The sequence below is a fragment of the Eumetopias jubatus genome, unplaced genomic scaffold (assembly GCF_037043125.1).
Source record: "Eumetopias jubatus isolate StellerSeaLion01/CBP00866 unplaced genomic scaffold, mEumJub1_p1.0 scaffold_3, whole genome shotgun sequence".
Taxonomy (NCBI): Eukaryota; Metazoa; Chordata; class Mammalia; order Carnivora; family Otariidae; genus Eumetopias; species Eumetopias jubatus.
In genome coordinates this window covers 95,551,370-95,576,724 of record NW_028274809.1, presented here as the reverse complement: position 1 = coordinate 95,576,724, position 25,355 = coordinate 95,551,370, and the positions used below count along the sequence as shown (strand labels likewise).

Sequence of the window (25,355 nt, the reverse complement as noted above, 5' to 3'; positions counted from 1 at the left end):
ATCATATAGCTGATGGGGAACTAAAGGAAAGGATGCAGGTGAGGACATCGCAGGGCCGTATCACCAGATCAAGACATTATTGCACATTTGGGAATTTAATTACTTCTGTTGAAATTTGGAGAAAGCCCTTTTTCCCACAAACTAGAAAGTCATTCATCCAGGAGTCAAAGCTCAATATTTATACTTCTCGAGAATTATCTAAAATTTTATGACTGAAGTTAGAATCTATTATACTTTTTTAATTAGGGCTTAGGGATAACAGGAGATAGCATAAAGTTAGTATTTGCATTAAATTGAAAGAGGTGGGGAGAGCTTTATGCTATTTTCTAGGGAGTCCGGAAATCTATGTTCCTTGTTAACATTTCTTCTCACTCTATTCAAGGACAACTGGTGGGCAGCTGGGAAATGCCAAGGAACTGAGAGTCTTGATCAATCTGAAAAGCAAGACCCGCATAAATGGTATTATGGGACATATTTGCTAGATTGAAATTTCTGTAAGGGCAAGGTTCCTGTCTGCTTTGCCCGTGACTGCTTTATTCTTGCTCAGAACAGTTCCTGTCACCTAGTAAGCCCTCAGAAATGTTTGACAGAGTGCTCACTTCAGCAGCACATACACTAAAATTAGAATGATGCAGAGAAGATTCACGTGGCCCCTGCATTCGGATAACACATAAATCCGTGAAGCATTCCATATTTAAAAAAATGTTCGACAGAGAGATGAAAAAAGCTGAGTACATGCTTTTCCACCCCTGGATATTGTACTATGTCTTGTCTATTCTTCCAAAACTATAGTCACCCAACACTTAATTCCTAATAGTTGGGCCATATTCACACATACACACACACTGAAAATACATTTTTCTTATAGCCTTTAAAATGAAAGAAACTCTTAAGTGTCCATAATCACTTAGATATTGTGCTTCAAAGCAGAGAAATGGACTAAATCTATTCTAAAAATGAAAATAGTTTTTATAACACAATATTAAACCAATTACTAACATTTTAATGTTAACAGGACATAGCTAAAGTCACCTTCAAAATAATGAGTTTAAGTAAAGATCTTCATAGTTAGAGAGGGCATAAATGGGCCCTCAGCTTGTCCTTGCTCCCTGATATTTGAGACAAAGTGGTTCAATCACTGGAAAAGTCTGTGCTTTGAAAATGACCTCTTGATCCATCTTCTTAATTTTAGTCTTGCCCCCCCGCTTCATTCCACTCTCCAGAAAGGAGTTGGGCATCTGTCTAAAATGCAAATTGGGTCCTGTCACTAGCTTGCTCAAAACACATCAGTACTTCAAGAGTTCCTATCTTTTTAAGACACTGTACTTAGTCATTTGCATGTCATAAAAGCCCTGACTCGAATAGTATCCCTCCTCCAGATCCAAGCCCACTTCCCTCCACCCTGGCCTTAAGCTCCAATAACACCAAAGTGGTAGTTGTTACCTCACTGGACACACTGCATTAGTTCACACCTCTGGACTTTTGCTCATACCATTTCCGTGGTGTGGCATGCTGTCCTTTCCTTTCTCGACCCTGGTGACACTTTTTCCCTTTAAGCTGCATCAGGTCTCCTCTAAAGGATTCTTGGTTACAAGCCTTCGGTTATAGTCCAATATAAGCCTGAGCATATCTCAGTATCTGTTCCGTTACGTTGAAATTAACTAACCACGTGTCTGTTTCTGGCTCTACATTCTCAGGATTCCCATCACACAAACTATGCCAAAGTTATCTTTTGGCTTCTAGCAGCCCCTATGAAGTCAGAGTCAGTGACATTAGTATGTACCACACCAAACTGAGGATGTAACACCCTCTTGCTCTTCCCCATCAACACTGCCTAATCTTTCAATGTTCTGTTGTGGCCTGGGAGTTTCCAGAAATTATCATAATATCATAATTCCAGAAATTACCTCTTTTCTTATATAAATTGATTAATTAAGCTACTAATATATTTCACATAAGGCAGCGACGTTTTACGAATGGATGTTAACAAAAGCTGTATCACTGACACTGAACAATTAGTAGATAACGCTATATTGAGGGCTCAGGTGGGAAATATACCCAAGCATGAGTAAACTATGTGTGTTAACACTTGCAAAAAATCATTATTTAGATTGCAAGGAATGTTTGCATTAAAGCATCTCAGTTATGTTTTGTAGTAACTAAACGATATTATTTGCATATCTGGAGGGCTTCTACAGCTTTTTTAAAAATTTAAGACCTCAGGGCACCTGGGTGGCTCAGTCATTTTAAGCGTCTGCCTTCAGCTTAGGTCATGATCCCAGGGTCCGGGGATCGAGCCCGGCAGCAGACTCCCTGCTTGGCAGGGAGCCTGCGTGTCCTTCTCCAGCTCCCCCTGCTTGTGTTCCCTCTCTTGCTGTCTCTCTCTGTCAAATAAATAAATAAAATCTTAAGATAAATAAGTAAATAAATAAAATTTAAGAGCTCAAGCAAGTTTTATAAATTCAAAAAATAATTATAAAATCACCTATGTCAATTTCTATGTCAATCTAGTTTGCCAACATACTGCCTAGAAAGATTTTCTTACAGTGGTGATAAACCCAGAGAAAACTATGATAGAAATGCTAACATTCCTTTAACAATGGTGGTTCTAGCTGGGACCTCCTATTATCAATAAATATTGTGACCCCCAGTCTCCAATTTCCAGACAATGCAGTGACTGAATCAGTATTCTCCAAAGCACAGAGCAGGCAATCTTTTTTGTCTTTTGTGCATTTTTCACATCTTAAAACTGCCCCCTTCAATCTTCCCCTGTGCCATCTACCCACACATCCATGTCACTGTGTATCACTAGTCTTTGCAAGTTCTTCTGAGTGTAGTTTTTTTACTATGCTGAAATCTTATGCATAATTATTTGAAGTTGCTATGGAGATTTTGTGTGATTTGTCATGAAGAAAATCTATTGTGTTTGAGATAATTCTCCACACTAATGACTCAGGTATCCATCTCCCTCCCTTATTTTCTCTGGGATTATAACCAACTGTATATATTTGAATATCTATAAGCAAAAGTCATTTTACAAATAACACAACCAGAAAAGTTATTGAATTCACTAAGATGAAGCACTTTAGTACAGCTGAGCCAATTTCTCATGATTTAGGAAAAACTTCCATTACAGTACTTTTTTGAATACCAGCTAGATTCCTGCCTGCCTCCTTTAGGAAGAGATCCTGCAGAAGTTCTTTTACAGTTACATCTCTTAGAATTCTATCATTAATTATATGATATGTATTTTGGCTCTATCGTCACTTAGAAAATATAATTTTGTTTTATTGTTTTAAAAGATTTTATTTGAGAGAGTGCATGCGTGCACGTGACAGAGAGAGAGAGCATGAGCAGGGGGAGGGGGAGAGGGAGAGGGAGAATCAGGCTCCTCACTGAGCAGGGAGCCCAGCTCAGGGCTCGATCCCAGGACTCTGGGATCATGACCTGAGTGGAAGGCAGACGCTTAACCGACTGAACCACCCAGGTGCCCAGAAAATGTAATCTTAGAGCACGTATTAAATTGTTTGTGCAAAGGACAAATATAGCACCCTTATTAAAAATCATTTATTTCTTATATGGTTGAAGACATTTTCGAGGTGGGAGCCAATGGTGAAACTAATTATTTGACATTAATCAAAGGGCAATTCAGACTAATGGCTGGGATCTGAACAGCATAGAGCAAATTTCACACCACCCACAAAGGTCATGATTTCATCTTTCTTGCCTGACCTCCCCACCACCAGCCCTAGACAGAAGAAGTCCTAAAATATCATATCAATTATCATTAGACAACTCGCATAAATCTCTCTTCTGGCCTCTCGATTGGCAAAGCTGATTTCAGGATCAGGATCTTTGGAGATATCTTTGACATTCTTAAGTCAGCTATAGGTGGAAGAGAATTTTGATGAATCCAGCAGTTTGCCATCAGGAGAGTAGCATCCAGAGGATAAATACGAAAATCAGAGAAGTCAATTTTCAAATCAAAGGCAGACTAATTATAGAAACAATTCCTAGGCAACACTTTGTCTGAAAACATAACCAATTACTAATTTCCCAAACAACCAGTTCTGGAAAGGATGTGTGATCTTCACTCAGGATAATTTGACACCACGGGTACCCAGACAGAAACCCAGGTAGGAGCAGAGATGACAAAGAGACGAGAGGGACAGTGAACAGCTGGAGGGACTGAGTGAGATGCTCTGGGACAGGTTAGATCAGAGCCAATGCTTATGTGGTCATTTTAAAGGTAGCATTGATATTATTTTGTATAAACCAGGGCTGGTGAGTAACCTGTAAATGACTGAGGCAAAGAGGAGAAAGTACAGAAAAGAATGAGAGGAAGGTAGAGGAAAGGATAGCCATCACAAGGGGCACCTGGGGGGCTCAGTCGGTTACGCGCCTGACCATTGATTTAGGCTCAAGTCATGGTCTCAGGGTCTTGAGCTCAAGCCCCGTGTCCAGCTCCACACTCAGCGGGGAGTCTGCTTGAGATTCTCTCTCTCTTTCTGCCCCTCCACCCCCATGTCTCTCTCTCAAATAAATAAATAAATCTTAAAAAAAAAATCACAAAACTGCCTACTCTCAGGCTGTGATAAAGGAAGAATAAAAAGGAAACCATGTAAGCAGCGTGGCAGAGAGGAAGTCTGCATGTCAGGGCTCCTGTAGGAATTTAGGTGCCCTGATAAACGACTCCAGATCAGTCAAGCACCAGCTGAGTCTGGACTGCAAGGGGCTCCTTTCATTGCCCTGATGGTAATACAATGAGTCAAGTACCTTCTTCCTAGAGTCTGAGGGTTGTCCACGAGGGATATTCCAGTCAGTGTCTTTAAAGTGACAGGTGACAGACCGTGGGAGACTGTTCTCTGTGCCCCAATTGATTAGAAGGGAGAAGTGTTTCCAGAAACAGGAGAAGATCGTTCATGGAGGAAAACAGGAGATAGCTTTTGTTAAGAATGTGAACAGAAAATAAAACCAATCTCAAAAGGCTGCTGGGTAGAAGATCATGCTGAATCAAATTCGAGCCAGGAAGATACTCAGCCTCAGAAACTGGGACTAATAAATGTTTTCAGGGTCTTCTCATGGAAGGAAAAAATTACCAGTGCAGAGGTAGGATATAGCACCATCTTGCTAATAGTAGGTGCGACATGGCAACGGTCAACCCCAAGCAGCAGACAAGGTCCCACTGTGGTGACCTGAGATTTCTCGAAAGGCTTCAGAGGCAGACAGGCTCCTGTCACATGGCTAACTGGGGCTGTGGGCCTTTTCTGGGAGCAAGGATCTGAGGTGAGAGGGAGAGCCTCACCCACCACACAACCAACACACATACCCCACTCTTAATTCAAATAAAGCAATGAGAAAAGCAGAGACACTGTCAGTGAGATCTCTGGTGGCTTTAAAACTCAGCATACCTCTGAAAAAAATAATACATTATATGTTAAAAAAAAAAAAAGAAGATAGCAGGAGGGGAAAAATGAAGAGGGGGAAATCAGAGGGGGAGATGAACCATGAGAGACTATGGACTCTGGGAAACAAACTGAGGGTTCTAGAGGGGAGGGGGGTGGGGGGATGGGTTAGCCTGGTGATGGGTATTAAAGAGGGCACATTCTGCATGGAGCACTGGGTGTTATACGCAAGCAATGAATCATGGAACACTACGTCAAAAACTAATGATGTAATGTATGGTGATTAACATAACATAATTAAAAAAATAAAATAAAATAAAAACTCAGCAAAAAAAATGAAAGAATCTGAGGATGTAAGCAGTCATGTCCAGTCTATGAGGATCTGGTATGTCTAGAAGAGGAAAGAGGATCATTTGGGGAGCAAACAGCTGAAAGTTTAGAAAAAGTCAAGAGGATTGATTGTCTCAGCCAAGAGTCCTTCAGCATAGCAGCAAACAGAGATTCAGGATTTCCTCAGTATCCCAAGTCCTCTTTTTATGGACCCACAAAATTTTAATAAATACGTTTTAACTTTTTATTTCAGTTTAGTGGCATAAAAATGAACATTAAGGGTATTCTGAATGTAATAATAAAGAACTTATCGACTATTGCCATGTGGTCCAGAGTCGTCTTTGTACTTTCATTCATGATGGCCTTATTAAAAGCTAATATAAAAAGAACAGAGGTAGACTTAACGGGATATTCCTGCCACAAGTAAAGGCAAAGATGATGTATTCACACATGAAACTAACAACCATTATGTACCTTGAAGGGTAGAAATTGGAAAGACAGCTCAGTCATCTTCCACCACAAGACTGCACAAGGCAACCAAATGCAAAAGAACCTACTCCTAATAGAAAAGACCACAGAAGACCACAGTCAAGGTAGAGGTCTAACAAATGTTTCAGCAAAACAGCACCATCTGTCATTCAATTCATGAATTTTATTTGGTTCTGTAATTAAATGAGACCAATGAGTAACAGGATGTGTGGAAGGAAAGACAAATGATCAAGGAAGAAAGAAACAAATCTGTAAAAACAGTGTCAAAGGTCCAGGGTAAGCCATGACTTACAAAAACTGGTGAAATCTACAGGGTATTAGGTTATGACCCTGTTTAGAGTCAGATGAGGAAAAGGATGGAACTGACTTACTGCTTGACGCAGATGACATCATGCTAATATAGAAGCTAGGGAGAAAGCTGGATCATTCAATTCCTCTATCTCTTGTCCCTTTGCTATCAAGGCAAATGATCTCCAAATTGAAAAGAAGAGGAAAACATGAAGCCCAAGATAAGTGAAGAGATCCCAAGGGAGATCAGCGAGCTTCTCTGCCTAAATCCAAGTCTTAACAATAAATTGCATTCTGGGGTAATAAGTGGACTTCAGATGGGATGGTGGAAGCACTGTTGGCAATCTTTGAGGAGTGATGACAAGTCAGAGAGGGGCCCATATTAAAAGCCGGAAAATATATTTTTTGAGAACATTTCAGATTTTTTTTTTAATTTTCAAATTCAAAAAGCTACATTTAGAAACTACAAACCAGTTTCTAGGCTGATCTCCCTTCAAAAAAATCATTTCTAGAATGCAATGTTCTAAAAGAGGGCATATGGCGCACCTGGGTGGCTCAGTCCATCGAGCATCCGACTCCTGGTTTTGGCTCAGGTCATGATCTGGGAGTGGCGGGATCAGGGCCCAGAGTCTGGCACCCCTCTCAGCGGGGTCTGCTTGGAGATTCTCTTCCTCTGCCCCTCCCCCCACTGGCATGCACCCACTCTGTCTCTCAAATAAATAAATAAATCTTCAAAAAAAAATAAAAAGTAGGTGTGTGACAATTAGAAAAGGAATGAATGGTCACTCAGAGTTACAGGGACTCCCTAAGAACAGCTCCCCTTCACATCTTTGGAAAAAAGGCCACCAAGACCGAGAGGCAAAGTGAACCTGGATTTCTGCTGAGTGTTTAATAAAATATTGCTTGATGACCACCAAGCAGGATACAGAAAGAGGGACGAGAGGGTCACTTCTGGGAAGCGAAGCTGCAGCTGCACATTGCAGGTCCTCTGCCTAACACCTGTGCAGAAATACTGCGGCAGAACGTCATGCAACGCCTGGGTTTGTAGTCAAGAAATCTAAAACTAAGGAACTGTTTTGCCTCGGATGAGTGCAAGGGTCCACAAATCTGGGCACTGCCGGTTTCTGTTAAGGCAAGCTTTACCAGAACAGGGTGGCATGCATCTGTTTACCTGTCGTCTGTGGCTGCTTTCGGGCTCCAGGGGCAGGGGAGAATAGCAGCTACAGAGACCGCCGGGCCCACACGGAGGGAGCCCTTTACAGAGAAAGTTTGTCAACCCCCGGCCGAGTCACGTAAGCTAGGATGGAGCATATCCTCTGGACACTCATTTTCATCCTCCACATCAGTAGAGAGGAATAGCAGCCAATGCTTCTGGAGGTAGGTAAGGAAATAATGTATGGAAAAGCTTTTCACGGATTGTAATGAGCTATACATGCAGAAGGCACATGCTATTATGATCGCTCTGCCTGTTCAAAGATTAATAGCCGTGCTTTGCACATTAAAGGCTCGCCAATCTCCAGTACATAGGAGACTCCCCCCAAGTACTGGATGGGCTTTTAGGTGAATGAATGGATGGATGGATAGAAGAATGGCTGGCTGGATGGATGAATGATACTAGTAACTACATCTTATTTGGCAGTGACTGTGTGCCAAGCAGCTGTTTTATACACAATAGCTGGTTTTATCCTTGTAACAGACTTGGTGCATTATTTACATTTTAGTGCTGAGTAAAGGAACAGAGATTTGAACAGTAACAACACCAGGAGAAACAGCCAGTAAGGATAAAGCACTTAGTATGTCCCAGCCACTGTGCTCAGTACTTGTTAAATGTGACTTAACTCAATGTTCTCAGCTCTCCCATGAAGCAGGTATTAGCATTAACATCATCATCATCATTCCGTACTTAGAGATGAGAAGACGGAGACCCAGCAAAGCTAAGTAATTTCTCAAGATCAAACATCTGGCAGGTGGCAGACCTGAATTTCAAAACCTTGTGTTCCTGACTCCAATGCTCTAACCATGATATGCTGGGCCAACTGATTTACATTAACAAGGCTAAGTTCATTGAGGATAAATGTCAAGTCTTATTAGGATGATTTAAAAATGAACCCTTTGAAGTGTCTGAAGGAAACTAGAAGCAGTTCCTATGAAAAATATGTTTTTGAAAACCTTTTTATTTTGGAACTAACTTTGGACTTAGAGAAGAATAGCAAAAAGAGTACAGAATTCCCATTATATTCCAGCTTCCCCTGATGTTAACATACTGTATAAATACAGCAGGATGGTAAGAACCAGAAAACCAATATGGCTACAGTATTCTTACCTAAAGATCTTACTCCAATTTCACCAGTTCTTCCATGAATGCCTTTCTTCTGTGCCTGGACCCTATCTGGGATCCCACTTTGATACCTAGTTGTTACCTCTCCTTAGACTCTTCTAGTCAGTAACAGTTCTTCAGTCCCTGTCTTTCATGTTTTTGACACTTCGGAAGAATATCAACTAGCCATTTCTTCAGATGTCTCTCAATTTGGGTTCATCTGACTCTTTTTTTCCCTCATGACCAGATAAGGGTACCTGTTTTTGGCAACACCCCAGATGCTGTGTCCTCAGTGCATCATATCAGGGGGCTCATGATGTCAATATGTCTTATTACTTGTTTTAACAGAATACAATCTCAGTAAGCTGACAGACATGCAGCCTAGTTGTTAACACACACACGTGCATGCAAATCTCATGATAGTTCCAACTGTAGTAAGAAACTTTTGAAAACCATGAGCCAAAAAATTACTATCAGTCCTACCTTTCTCTCCAGTGGCCAGATTATTGGAATAGGGCTGGGGTGCCAGAGGCAAGGAGCACCCCAAGTTGACTTCTTCTTCCTCACGGTATCCCTGCTGGCTGGGGAAGCATGTTGATGGACAGAAGCATGCTGACTGGACTCTGCCTCAAAGATAAGACCAGCTTGGGTCATGCTCCAAATACTCACTCAGTGCCCCGATCTGCTGTCCCACCTGTGAGTCAGGCTTATTGGACAATGGGTCCTAGGAAGAAGAATCTTCCAGAATCCCACCATTATACTTGGCCAAATAATACTAATATATACCTTGATCCTGTATTTCGATGGAAAGATGTTAAGTCCTATGAAGACAAGGGGAGTTTATTTTCTCACATCTTCTTTAGCAGCACATAGTCAGTTTTGAAATTGCAACTGAACACAAAAAGAGCTCACTGTGAAAATGCTGAAAATCTATCACTCCACTCACACAGGCATAATTATGGAGGCTGTAAGAAGACTCCCTTTTTATTTATTGATCTGATTTCTGTAAGTTTCCTGCATTTCAACATTTTTTTCTCTCACCTTCCTGTTAGATTTATACTGTCTGCAAACTAACTACAGCTTCATTCAATTTGAAATGTGTACATTCTACAATTCAGTCACTGTGAGAAAAAAAAGCCTTTAATAATTAAAGTAGCAAAGGTGCACCTTCCTGGCTCTAAATTACTCTGGTAAGATGTTAGCCATCAATATCTCTACAGAAAATGCCTTGTTCAAAAAAGAAAATGTCTTATTCAACAATATGTCCTTATTATTTCACTTATAGACACTTTCCTGATAGCATGCATTTAAAACACATAATAAAAAAAAGAGGGGAAAAAAAAAGACTGGTTCATCTTAAAAACACCTTAAAAACACTTTAAAAACCTGCAGAAGTTAGGAAAACTAGTTTAGCAACAATTTTTTTGAAAGTTCATGTTTTGCAATTTTTGATAACCATTTTAAGTACAATTACCGTTCTGAGACCCCTTCATTAGAAATTGCTTATCAAGAGTAAAAGAATAAGGAAGATAAAGTCAGAGATATATCAGAGATTTTTAAAATAATATTGATGAATTAAATCTTAAATATTTTAATTAAATACCAGCAACTAAATAAACACTATTTTGATGGAACTTCCTTTTTCAGTGCTTATTAAATTCCAGTGACACTTTAAAAATTAAAATATTCCAGAAATTAAAAGCAGTAAGGAAGCATGTGAAGCAACTTACTGATTTAATAAGTCACTGAAAATCAAGACATGAAGGGACTTGAAGGGTAACATGGGGTATAAATTGGTATGATCTTTCTGGAGGACAATCCAACACTATGCAGAAAAGTTTTCAAGTACATACACAATACTTCTACCCTCAGGATTCATCATAAAGATATGCTAACACAAATATACAATAATGTATGTAGATATATGTTCACTACGGTTTTGTCTAAACATTGAAAATGATATAGGTGACCCAAATAGGGATTGTTTAATAAATTTTAAGACAAGTGGTCCTGAATTGTTATACCTTCAATCTTTTTTTTTTTTTAAAGATTTTATTTATTTATTTGACAGAGAGAGACACAGCGAGAGCAGGAGCACAAGCAGCGGGAGTGGGAGAGGGAGAGGGAGAAGCAGGCTTCCTGCTGAGCAAGAAGCCTGATGTGGGGCTCGATCCCAGGACTCTGGGATCATGACCTGAGCCGAATGCAGACTCTTAACGACTGAGCCACTCAGGTGCCCTTCAATCTTGAAATAACGTGAGCTTCCAAGGAATCTAATTCTCCTTCTCTGGTAAATGTGATCTCTTGTTCATCGGACCAGAAAAGAAAGCCAGAACAAAACAATGGCAGAAATACCACAACAAACCCCTCCCAGCCATGGAATGGTGGTACTTTTCTGCCTGGCCAGTGGTGCTCTCCAGGACACAGGGCTGCCGCCCTGCCCTCTTTGGTATCTCAGAGCCTGAGCAACTGTCAACCTTTACTGCAGCCGTCTGCAGCAGACTGTTACAGAGCCTGCACAGGATCGCCCGAGGGAAGAACCAGGCGGCACCCAGAGATCATAGAGGATAGGAGATTTATTCAACACGGAGGAGAGTGATCTCCAAAGGTCTGAGCCCCGAGCACAAACAAAGGGTGCAATTTATACACTTCTACTTCCGCATACTGGGCACTCTTGGTGCCTGCACAAAGCGGGGCAGGGAGAGGAACCCAGATTGGCGCCCACGGGAAGCAGAGCAGGGAGAAGAACCCGGAAGAGTCCTGGGGGCAAGGCCTGAGACTCCCTTGCTGGCTCAGTCGGCCATCTTTTTTTTTTTTTTTTAAGATTTTATTTATTTATTTGAGAGAGAGAGAATGAGAGATAGAGAGCATGAGAGGGAAGAAGGTCAGAGGGAGAAGCAGACTCCCTGCTGAGCAGGAATCTCGATGTGGGACTCAATCCTGGGACTCCAGGATCATGGCCTGAGCCAAAGGCAGTCGCTTAACCAACTGAGCCACCCAGGTGCCCCTCGGTCGGCTATCTTAGGACACAGATTTTCCTTATCAAGACCAGAGCAGAGGTGACCTTGGAGTGAGTGGAGGAGGGACCCGGTGGACGGATCTCTGGGTTCCCCTCTAGGAAGAGGGGCTTGACTTTTTTCTCGGCCAAGGGGTTGGTTTTCAAGGTAAGATTTTATCTGAAGATGTTTTCCGAAGCCCAAAAAGAAAATACAAGTTTGAAAACCACTGCTATAATGCCTAACACTATTATTATTACTAATTATTTTTTTAAAGTTTTTATTTTAATTCCAGTTAGCTAACATACAGTGTTACATTAATAGTGATTCAACAATTCCATATATCACTGGTGCTCACCATGACAAGCGCCCTCCTTAATCCCCAACACCTCATCCTCTCTGGTAACCATGTTTGTTCTCTAGAGTTAAGAGTCTATTGTTAGTTTTTGTTTTTTTAATGAAGGCTAACAAGAAAAACAAAGTGCTAATTTTAGTCACCAGGATTGAAGATCTCATAAATTTAGAACAGGGCTGTAATCTCTTATTCAAAACCCTCTGTACCAGATGAATTTTGAAAGTCAGAATATTTCATATTTATCAGGTACTTAATAGAGAAATATATTCTATATTATGTATCACTGCCAGGAAGGACTTGGGGTGGTCACTCATAGTCAAATACCTTCACATTATGGAAGTGAAACATAAAAATGTCTGCACCAAATGAATCACATAAAAACTGTAAGTCGCCTCACAGCAGTTTATATCAGGTTCTTCTGCCAACTGAGCGTTGGGCCAAACCTTTAAAAAAACAAGAAAAAGTAAAGAAAACTTTTGAATGCTAGAGGCTGCTGGATGTTGGAGTTCTGGCAAAGGGACTGTGTGGAGACAAAGCTGGAATTTGTGATGAGCTGGAAAAGGAGGTTTCAGCTCAGTCAGAAGCTGACTGACCTGAAACCAGCAAACCAGTGTTCAATTAGAAAGGCGAAGAGTCACATGGAAAGTTCTGTACCAAAGGCAGAAAGACCTCATCAGAGATGACAAACCGGAGATTATGCACTAATTTCAGCAGTCAGAAGGTCTAGCTACTCCGATGTCATTCTCTAAAATATGTTTTTAAAAAGGGACGGTATATGGTTTAATATACATACAATACTGTTATAATTGTGAAACAGAGGTGAAAATATGTGAACTTTTTAATTTTTTTTTTAAGATTTTATTTATTTATTTGACAGAGAGAGACACAGTGAAAGAGGGAACACAAGCAGGTGGAGTGGGAGAGGGAGAAGCAGGCTTCCTGCTGAGCAGGGAGCCCGATGCGGGCCCGATGCGGGACTTGATCCCAGGATCATGGGATCATGACCCAGGCTGAAGGCAGACGCTTAACAACTGAGCCACCCAGGCGCCCCTATGTGCACTTTTTTAAAAGGAAGATTTATTTATTTAATTTAGAGAGAAAAAGAGAGAAAGCATGGGGGGAGGGGCAGAGAGAGAGTCCCAAGCAGACTCCACACTGAGCACTGAGCCCAATGCAGGGCTCGATCCTGCGACCTGTGCCAAAACCAAGAGTCAGATGCTTAATGAACAAGCCAGCCAGGCAACCCCAAATACATGCACTTTGTATTGTTAAGCAGGCAAAGCTGACAAGAAATCAGTATTTTCCCCATTATTAGATAAACAGATGATTGATAGGTAGATAGACAGATCTCTTTACCCCTGAGTGCCCATGGACTAAAAGAAATCTATGTAAAATGATAAATGCCAAAATGTGAATAGTCTTTACCTCAGGGTAGTGCAAATTCAGCTGATTTTTAATTTTTGCTTTAAGGGTTTCTGTATTGTTAATTTATTTTTTTAGAATGAAAAGTTGTTTTTATGGAAAGAAAAAGCTCTCTTACATTCGGTGAAAAATGTAATTATTTGCAGTTTATATATAATTTAGATCCTCAGGGCTCAAGTAATTCACCTAAAGTCACAGTGTTAATTTGTAGCAAAATTGTATTTGGACTCAAGTCCTTTAACTTCTAGCCCTGTGTCCTCTCCATTTTCTCAGGCTACCTTTCAAAATGAGGCATGAGGTATTGTCCCTGTCTTAGAAAAGCTAATGACTGAGTAGAGGAGATGACAAATATAGATAGAAAGCAATGACCAAATATTACAAGATGCTATCTACTTAAGGAACTCCTGCAAATCCTTTTGGAATCAGTGTGTGGCAGTGGCCGGGGGGGGTGGGGGGTGGGGGGTGGGCAGATAAAATCTCAAATAAAAGAGAATGAAGGATAACATTATACCACACCTATCACAAGTCTCGCTGAATTCAGAGGAGGAGAAGATTTACAAGTACTAGAGAATGTTTCATGGATAAAAGATGGACATGCTTTGAAAAGGTTAAGATCCGGGAGGTTATTTCCACAAAGACATACCCAAACTGCATGGCTGATGATTGAAAGCAGGGTTAAGATTCATCTGTCCTGGGGCTGAGGGGGAGCAAACCATATAGGTGGAGTGGGGCCAGATCACAAAAGGCTTCGGAAGCCATGTAAATAGTTAGATATGATGCAGAAAGAAGTGGGAGCCATGGAACTCTGTTAGCATTTTGTTCTCTCATTCATCTATTCTCCTCTGGACAAAATGACAAGATGGAAAAAATCACCTCAACCAAAAAGAACAAGAGGTAGTACCGTCTGCCAGGGACCTACTCAATACGGACATTAGTACGACGTCAGACCTAGAGTTCAGAATCATGATTTTAAAGATACTAGCTGGGCTTGACAAAAGCACGGAAGTTATTAAACCCTTTGTGGAGAAATAAAAGAACTAAAATCTAACCAAGTCGAAATCAAAAAGGCTATTAATGAGGTGCAATGAAAAATGGGGGCACTAACTGCTAGGATAAATGAGGCAGAAGAGAGAATCAGCGACATAGAAGACCAAATGATGGAAAATAAAGAAGCTGAGAAAAAGAGAGATAAACAACTACTGGATCACGAGGGCAGAATTCGAGAGATAAGTGATACCATAAGACGAAACAACATTAGAATAATTAGGATCCCAGAAGAAAGAGAGAGAGGGGCAGAAGGTATATTGGAGCAAATTATAAAAGAGAACTTCCCTAATGTGAGGAAGGAAACAGGCATCAAAATCCAGAAGGTACAGAGAACCCCTCTCAAAATCAATAAAAATAGGTCAACACCTCAACATCTAATAGTAAAACGAGTCTCAGAGACAAAGAGAAAATCTTGAAAGCAGCTCGGGAGAAGAGGTACATAACCTAAAATGGTAGAAACATTAGACTGGCAACAGACCTATCCACAGAGACCTGGCAGGCCAGAAAAGACTGGCATGATACATTCAGAGCACTAAACAAGAAAAATATGCAGCCAAGAATACTATATCCAGCTAGGCTGTCATTGAAAATAGAAGGAGAGATAAAAAGCTTCCAGGACAAACAAAAACTAAAGGAATTTGCAAGCATGAAACCAGCCCTACAAGAAATATTGAAAGGGGTCCTCTAAGCAAAGAGAGAGCCTAAAAGCAGCATAGACCAGAAAGGAACACAGACAATATACAGTTAACAGTCACCTCACAGGCAATACAATGGCACTAAATTCATATCTTTCAATAGTTACCAATTGAGACTAAATGCCCCAATCAAAAGAGACAGGCTATCAGAATGGATTAAAAAACAGGACCCATCAATACACTGTCTGCAAGAGACTCATTTTAGACCCAAAGGCACCCCCACATTGAAAGTGAGGGGGTGGATAACCATTTACCATGCTAATGGACACCAAAAGAAAGCTGGGGTGGCAATCCTTATATCAGACAAATTAGATTTTAAAACAAAGACTGTAATAAGAGATGAAGAAGGACGCTATGTCCTACTTAAAGGGTCTATCCAACAAGAAGATCTAACAATTGTAAATATCTATGCCTTAACATGGGAGCAGCCAATTATATAAGCCAATTAGTAACAAAAGCAAAGAAACACATTGACAACAATACAATAATAGTGGGGGACTTTAACACCCCCATGACTTAAATGGACAGATCATCTAAGCAAAAGATCAACAAGGAAATAAAGACTTTAAATGACACACTGGACCAAATGGACTTCACAGACATATTTAGAACATTCCATCCCAAAGCAACAGAATACACATTCTTCTCTAGTGCCCATGGAACATTCTCCAGAATAGATCACATCCTAGGTCACAAATCAGGTCTCAACCAGTACCAAAAGATTGGGATCATTCCCTGCATATTTTCAGACCACAATGCTTTGAAACTAGAACTCAATCACAAGAGGAGAGTCAGAAAGAACTCAAATACATGGAGGCTAAAGAGCATCCTACTAAAGAATGAAGGGGTCAACCAGGAAATTAAAGAAGAATTTAAAAAATTCATGGAAACCAATGAAAATGAAAACACAACTGTTCAAAATCTTTGGGATGCAGCAAAAGCAGTCCTAAGAGGAAAGTATATAGCAATACAAGCCTTTCTCAAGAAATAAGAAAGGCCTCAAATACACAACCTAACCCTACACCTAAAGGAGCTAGAGAAAAAAACAGCAAATAAAGCCTAAACCCAGCAGGAGAAGAGAAATCATAAAGATCAGAGCAGAAATCAACGAAATAGAAACCAAAAGAACAGTAGAACAGATCAACGGAACTAGGAGCTGATTCTTTGAAAGAATTAACAAGGCTGATAAACCCCTGGCCAAACTTATCAAAAAGAAAAGAGAAATGACCCAAATCAACAAAATCATGAATGAAAGAGGAGAGATCACAACCAACACCAAAGAAATACAAACAATTATAAGAACAGATTATGAGAAACTCTATGCCAGCAAATTAGATAACCTGGAAGAAATGGATGCATTCCTAGAGATGTATCAACTACCAAAACTGAACCAGGAAGAAACAGAAAACCTGAACAGACCTATAACCACTAAGAAAATTGAAGCAGTCATCAAAAATCTGCCAAGAAACAAAAGCCCAGGGCCAGATGGCTTCCCAGGGGAATTCTACCAAACATTTAAAGAAGAATACCTATTCTCCTGAAACTGTTCCAAAAAATAGAAATGGAAGGAAAACTTCCAAACTCGTTTTATAAGGCCACCATTACCTTGATCCTCCAAACCAGACAAAGACCCCATCAAAAAGGAGAAGTACAGACCAATATCCTTGATGAACATGGATGCAAAAATTCTCACCAAAATACTAGCCAATAGGATCCAACAGTACATTAAAAGGATTATTCAGCACGACCAATGGGATTTATCCCTGGGCTGCAAGGTTGGTTCAACATCCGCAAATCAATCAACATGATACAATACATTAACAAAAGAAAGAACAAGAATCATATGATCCTCTCAAAAAAGCATTTGACAAAGTACAGCATCTTTTCTTGATCAAACCTCTTCAGAGTATAAGGATAGAGGGTACATACCTCAATATCATAAAAGCCATCTATGAAAAACCCACAGCGAATATCCTTCTCAATGGGGAAAAACTGAGAGCTTTCCCCCTGAGGTCAGGAACGTGGCAGGGATGTCCACTATCACCACTGCTATTCAACATAGTATTAGAAGTCCTAGCCACAGCAATCAGACAACAAAAAGAAATCAAAGGCATCCAAATTGGCAAAGAGGAAGTCAAACTCTCACTCTCTGCAGATGATATGATACTTTATGTGGAAAACCCAAAAGACTCCACCCCAAAACTGCTAGAACTCATACAGGAATTCAGTAAAGTGGCAGGATATAAAATCAATGCACAGAAATCAGTGGCATTCCTACACACCAACAGCAAGACAGAAGAGAGAGAAATTAAGGAGTTGATCCCATTTACAATTGCACCCAAAACCATAAGATACCTAGGAATAAATCTAAACAAAGAGGCAAAGGATCTGTACTCAGAAAACTATAAAATACTCATGAAAGAAATTGAGGAAGACACAACGAAATGGAAAAACGTTCCATGTTCATGGAATGGAAGAACAAATATTGTGAAGATGTCAATGCTACCTAGAGCAATCTACACATTCAAAGCAATCCCCATCAAAATACCATCCACTTTTTTCAAAGAAATGGAACAAATAATCCTCAAATTTGTATGGAACCAGAAAAGACCCTGAATAGCCAGAGGAATGTTGAAAAAGAAAAGCAAAACTAGCGGCATCACAATTCCGGACTTCCAGCTCTATTACAAAGCTGTCATCATCAAGACAGTGTGGTACTGTCACAAAAACAGACACATAGATCAATGGAACAGAATGGAGAGCCCAGAAATGGACCCTCAACTCAATGGTCAACTGATCTTTGACAAAGCAGGAAAGCATGTCCAATGGAAAAAAGACAGTCTCTTCAACAAATGGTGTTAGGAAAATTGGACAGCCACATGCAGAAGAATGAAACTGGACCATTTCCTTACATCACACACAAAAATAGACTCAAAGTGGTTGAAAGACCTAAATGTGAGACAGGAGTCCATCAAAATCCTAAAGGAGAACACAGGCAGCAACCTCTTCGACATCAGCCACAACAACTTTTTCCTAGAAACATCGCCAAAGGCAAGGGAAGCAAGGGCAAAAATGAACTATTGGGTTTTCATCAAGATAAAAAGCTTTTGCACAGCAAAAGAAACAGTCCACAAAACCAAAAGACAACTGGACAGAATGGGGGAAGATATTTGCAAATGACATATCAGATAAAGGGCTAGTATCCAAAATCTATAAAGAACTTCTCAAACTCAACACCCAAAGAACAAATAATCCAATCAAGAATTGGGCAGAAGACATGAACAGACATTTTTCCAAAGAAGACATCCAAATGGCCAACAGACACACGAAAAAGTGCTCAACATTGCTCGGCATCAGGGAATTGCAAATCAAAACCTCAATGAGATACCACCTCACAGCAGTCAGAATGGTTAAAATTAACAAGTCAGGAAACGACAGATGTTGGTGGGGACGCGGAGAAAGGGGAACCCTCCTACACTGTTGGTGGGAATGCAAGCTGGTGCAGCCACTCTGGAAAACAGTATGGAGGTTCCTCAAAAAGTTGAAAATAGAGCCACCATACAATCCAGCAATTGGACTACTGGGTATTTACCCCAAACATACAAATGTAGGGATCCGAAGGGGTACGTGCACCCCGAAGTTTATAGCAGCAATGTCCACAATAGCCAAACTGTGGAAAGAGCCAAGATGTCCATCGACAGATGAATGGATAAAGAAGTGGTATATATACACAATGGAATATTATGCAGCCATCAAAAGGAATGAGTTCTTGCCATTTGCAACGATGTGGATGGAACTGGAGGGTGTTATGCTGAGTGAAATAAGTCAATCAGAGAAAGACATGTATCACATGACCTCACTGATATGAGGAATTCTTAATCTCAGGAAACAAACTGAGGGTTGCTGGAGTGGTGGGGGGTGGGAGGGATGGAGTGGCTGGGTGATAGACACTGGGGAAGGTATGTGCTATGGTGAGCGCTGTGAATTGTGCAAGACTGTTGAATCACAGATCTGTACCTCTGAAACAAATAATGCAATGTATGTTAAAAAAATAAAGAAGACGATAGCAGGAGGGGAAGAATGAAGGGGGGCGGAATTGGAGGGGTAGACGAACCATGAGAGATGATGGACTCTGAAGAACAAACTGAGGGTTCTAGAGGGGAGGGGGTGGGGGGATGGGTTGGCCTGGTGATGGGTATTAAAGAGGGCACATTCTGCTTGGAGCACTGGGTGTTATGCACAAACAATGAATCATGGAACACCTCATCAAAAACTAATGATGTAATGTATGGTGATTAACATAACAATAAAAACAATTTAAAGGGAAAAAAAAAGAAATGGGTGCCATGGACAACTTCACCAAGAAAACTGTGTGACAAAAGCCAAGTAACTGGTGTGAGTCATCTGGCAGTGTGTAGGCTGGATTGACAGGGGGGAAGACTGCAGTGCAAGAGATCAGGTACAGGGCTGTGGAAATGATAATGGGCCACACAAATTGACAAAGGATCAGAATCGGGGCTGGAAGTCAAAGGCTGAGCCACAAAGATGCTAAGGTTTTGAATGAATGCCTCTGAGAACAGTGATCCCTTGACAGAGATAGATGATGTTAGTTGGGTTCACTATCTCCGAAGGGAGAACAAAGAATTAAAAAACATTAAGTGTTCCTGTTCATTAATATTATACTCTGACCATTTAGCTTTGTGGATTTCAGTACTGAGGCCAACTGGCCATTCAAACTTCCAATGTGCAACATAGTTTGATTCTGTCCTGAAAATTGCACCATGCTCCTCTCATTCCAGCTCTCAGAAAGGCAGGGCTAGCCCAAATTAAGGAACACAAGTCAATACCAATTAAAGGAAAACAACAGTTACAAAAAGAAAAACAAGCAAAAATCTTCCAAATAAGAACAAATCAATAGCACTTCCGTTGCACAGTGGAACAGGATCTTATGTGGCTCAAATATGATTTGAGGGGTTTTTATTATTATTTATTTGTAAAAGAGAAAGGAGAGATTAGAAATGTAGAGAATGGATGAAAATGTAAGCAGTTGGGTCTTCCCTATGTCTGCTTGGGTATTTTATATTTTGTTTGAAGTGTTTTTTAGGAAATGATTTATTATCCTCATCCAGTCTGCCCCAGCAGGGACACCTCCACTGGTCAGAGTGGCCAGTTTAGCTGGGATCCCACCGCCTCTGCACTCTGACTCTTTAAATAGACAGTGCTTTGAATTTCATCTCAGGGATCAGGTCACATCCAAATCCACTTAACATTTCACTGGTATGGTTTTTGATGTCATCAGAGACCTTGATGGAATTACAATCCTATTAGTCACGATGGGGGAAGATAGGAGACCTTAGGTGGCTAATGTTCCATTCATAACAAGAAAGAGACGTTTAGCATTTGTAAAGGGCATTGATTTCTGATAGTTCCCTGAAGAACAAGGCTCAAGTGAAGAAATATAACCAGAAAAGGCTTGGGAAAGAAAAGACAGAAAAGGCAAAGTTGCATTTATCCAAACAGCTTAACTCTGTATACTTTTTACAACTTCGCTTGAATGAAAAGAACTGCACATTCACGTTAATGGGTGGGAGGAAGGGCAGTGCAGGACAGGAAGGAGAAGCTGAGCACCACAGAGATTCTGTTACCGAGGAATCTGGGAAATTACACTGAGCCCTTGATTGATGCCAAGGAGGTGCCTCTAAATATAAAGGGTAAATGGAGGTTACATGGAAAGGGCTTTTAATCTGGGTGATAAATTGCCAGATTCCATTATGCTTAATGAGTCTCATCAATGCATAGCTAGACTCAAGAAAATAATAAGACCCCTTTCAGGGCCTAGTATAAACAAATTACAAGAATTAATAATAAAAATCCTATTAATGTGTATGCAATTTCAAGACGTTAATGAACTCAATTTAAAAAGTTTGGCTAATATATTTTCAGCATTTTTTTTTTTACATGCCAGGTCATCAAAATGGATTCATTCTTCAGTTTCTTTAACCCAAGTATGTCCTGTTTTAGGACTTAACGGATCACATTCCTTTTGGTTAACTCTTCTTCAGGGAGAGCCCTGCTTAGCAGTTCTGGGATATGACAAAGAGTGTCGCAGGCCCTACGATGCTTAAGATGCTTATTGACCTGAAAGTAACAAATGAGATTCATTCACGTGAATTTACCCAGCCTCATAATACGCCTCCTAACCCAGCAGAGACTACAGGAACACGTTAGATTCTCAGTCACCAGGCTGGAAAACACAAATCTTTTGATTTTCAATACAGTCTCAGGTAGGAAACAAGAAGAAGGATCTAAAAACATCTATGCGTAGTATGTAGCTCAAAACAGAAGCAGAAAAACCGAAGTCTCTCATCAGCTAAGACCCCTGGGCCTATGCAAGAAAAAAATCCGCTGGTTTTGCATCAGCGAGTATTTGTACAATATACCATCAGTCATGCATTAGAAATCAGGCTCTTACTTGTAGCTGTTAGGATTCTTTTAAGCCATCATTTAAGAAAGACCCTCAATACTCAAGCATATAATCAAAGCATGTGGGAGGTGAGAAAGAAGGTAGCCCCTGTTTTGTAGCTAAATCCCTAGGCAAGAAGACACAAATCAGACGTCTGTGCTTAGTTAGATTTCCATGAAAATGAATACCATGTGCTCCTTAAAGCACTGTGAAATAACATAACTTATGGTTTCCGAATGGCACCAAGGGGCATGGGGATGGCTGGCAATGATAGCTGCTTCCGAAGTTTGGAACAAACCTGTTTATAATATTACCAAGCAGTATACATACTGTTTGGCACACAGAGAATGCGCAATAAATATTTCTTCAAATCTGAATGGAAGAGTGACTCCTTTTATATACAAGCTGCTGTATCAAGTTTGTACATCCTTGATTTTACTATAAAAATAATATATGTTCTCATGCACGTCTGCCTCAAGCTCTGAGTCAATAAAGACTGAGAGCCAATCTCTCCTCCTCCGACATTTTCCCCCACTGGGCTGCTAATGTGCTGGATGCCCCAGGTTCTGCGTCCAAACCTCTGAGCATTTCTCTGGTGGGCTTCCTTCTCTCCTGTGACTTGTTGCTGTCCCAATCTTGTTCCTTTCCTTTTACGGTTACTCACAGAGTATTGAGTTTCAGGGCTTCCACAAATGTCTCTATGCAGCCTTGTCCTGAAATAATACAAACACACCATTCCACTAGATTTTATAAGGGATGAACAGGGGAATTAATCTAAAGCCTCTTTCCTCAGTGTCTATGCACTGGAGTTGAGTAGGAAATGAATGCATAACTTCAAGGTTAATGATTTAAGGCCCAATGAGTGAGCAGGCCCAGAAGAACCATAATCAGAGAGGACACAGTATTGTGTTGCTGCTGGCAAAGGAGCTGAGATTTGAGTTTGCCCCGAAGGGTGAGTAAGATTCGTGTACGGACACCTCAGGGAGGAGGGACTATCAGGAAGCTCAAGTACTGTGAGCAAGGATGATGAGGATGGGAAAGTATGCGGCTGGTTTGGGGTCAGCGAGGAGACTGCTGTGTCTGTCACGAGGGTTTCATTACAGTAACAATGAGGGAGATGGTGGGCAGGTGAACCAACCGTGGGGTCCTTCAAATGCCAGATTAAGGAATGAGATGTAATCTCATAGGAAAAAAGGAAGTATGTGGGATATTTAGCACAGAAGAGACTTAACAGAAATGGTCTCCTGCCCCTGTTTCCTTTGACTAAAGAACACTTTCTCAGTATCTGATCACTGCATGCTTGTTCTAAAACTCTTATTTCTTTCCCCATGTCCAGGGGCACTGCCATCTCTGTTAATAACAACAACATCCTTCTTGGATTCAAAGGCTGATGTCCTTGGAAGTATCTTTGATGTTTGTCTCCAACATCAACGCCAAGTAAAGAGTCAATGACCAAAATCACCTTGGGGATGCTTTAAGTAAGTACATATTCCTAGAGCCTATTCTAGACCAATTGAATTGGGACAGATTTGGGGACCCAGATCACTACCTGTTATATGATGAATAAAATATTTAATCTGGCTACTCCCCTTCCTTTCAACGACCCCATTTCCCTTTATGCCCCCTGCCATTGCCGTAACTCAGAACTTCTTCATCTGTGGCCAGTTACCCTCACAGGCACCTTCTGGGTTGCATCTTGCCCTGCAATATCAGCATCCTCTTTGTAGAACTCACTTGCGCTCTGGGAAGCCAACATAATTGCAGTTCAGACCAGTGATGCCCAGATGTCTCAGTGGTGATGACTGATGATGCAAACACTTCCCCATTAGGGTGGGAATTGAAAAAACCTTCTGGGGAGCTCAAATCAGGATCCGATGACTCACTCACTCTATCTGAAGACAGACCATTCTACCAGCCCTTGGTAGTAATCCTTCACCCTTTTAGGCAAGCCCCTCTCCAAGCAACTCCTCAATGAAGATAGCTCCTGAGGATAGCCCTCCTGTGGTGGCTTTCACAACATAGTTTTGAGAACGATGCAAGTTACATAATGAGTAGCAGACATGTTATGATTTCAAAAGTCTTCTCCTCGCTCATCCCAACCAACCACACCCCCATGAGCATCTAAAGTATCTCTAAACCATGACTGGTTTCAGCTCAACACTCCCGAATGAAGTATTCATTCAATTGACTTAAGATGTGCTCTCTTTAAATATGTTACATTTTCCAAAACTCTTTTAAGACCTGTTATTTAAAATATAATATATGGTTGACTCTTGAACACAATGGGGCCTAAGGGCACCAATTCCCTGCAGAGTCAAACTTTTGACTCTCTAAAAACATAACTACCAACAGCCTACTCTTGACCAGAAGCCTTACCGTTAACATAAACACTGTTTAACAAATATTTTGCATGTTATATTTATTATATACTGTATTTTACAAGTAAGCTAGAGAACAGAATGTTAAGAAAATCATAAGGAAAAGAGGATAAATTTATAGTATTGTACTATATTTGCAAAAAAAATAATCCACATTGAGTGGACCCGTGTAGGTCAAACCTATGTTGTTCAAGCGTCAACCAGAAGTTAGAAGAAAAGTTTCAGGGCGCCTGGGCGGCTCAGTCGTTAAGCATCTGCCTTCAGCTCGGGTCGTGATCCCAGGGTCCTGGGATCGAGCCCCGCATCGGGCTCCCTGCTCTGCGGGAAGCCTGCTTCTCCCTCTCCCACTCCCCCTGCTTGGGTTCCCTCTCTCGCTGCGTCTCTCTCTCTGTCAAATAAATAAATAAATAAAATCTTAAAAAAAAAAAAAGAAAGAAAGAAACGTTTCTGGAATCAGATTCTCCTGAGTTCTAGTCCTAATTCTCTGCTTACTTTGTGTGACTTCGGTTATGTTATGCAAACATTCCAAGTCTCAGTTTCCTCATGTATAAAATGGGAATGATAAAAATGTTACCCTTAGAATATAGGGCTGTTGAGATTGTTTAATGTACATATTTGCCAAAAGGCCCAGCACATGGTAAATGCTTTCTTATGTTAATATTATCAGTACCCCGTTTTGTTTTTATGCCTGTATATTATTGTAAAAGGCATTTATCCAACCCTTACTCAGACTGTTGAAAGAAAATGGCAGAAAGAAACTATAGGTGTAGGCAGCAGGGGTGGGATAAAGGGACACTGTCAAGGGTCAAATGATGTACAGAAAAGATGGCGGGAGGAGAGGGAGAATGGACACCAGACCGGGCTTATGTCAGAATTTGGGGCAGGGGTAGCCCTGCCTTGGGAAATGACTTATGTGAGCCAGATTCACTTTCTAAGAAAAACAAGATTTTATCTGAGAAAGATGAGTGCAGACAGGCTGAGAGGACACATAAGACAAAGTGAGGACCCCTTGAGATTCTCGAAGGTCTCTTCCTGGAATTCATAGAAAAACTCTTCATTTCCTTAGAAGATGAATATATTGTTTTTAATTTTCAAAAAAATTAGTTTAGAAGTCACAAAATGTAGTAGTATATATAACAATACCAATGCAAACAATTCTCTTATTGCTAA

At 40.7% G+C, this 25,355-nt stretch overlaps 1 non-coding gene across 1 annotated transcript; it reads left to right on the top strand.

Moving 5' to 3' along the window:
* Positions 1-591: 591 nt before the first annotated feature.
* Positions 592-698, top strand: LOC114207374 (U6 spliceosomal RNA). Its single transcript, XR_003608848.1, has one exon. It is a non-coding gene; the product is annotated as a U6 spliceosomal RNA (small nuclear RNA).
* The last annotated feature ends 24,657 nt before the right edge of the window (positions 699-25,355 follow it).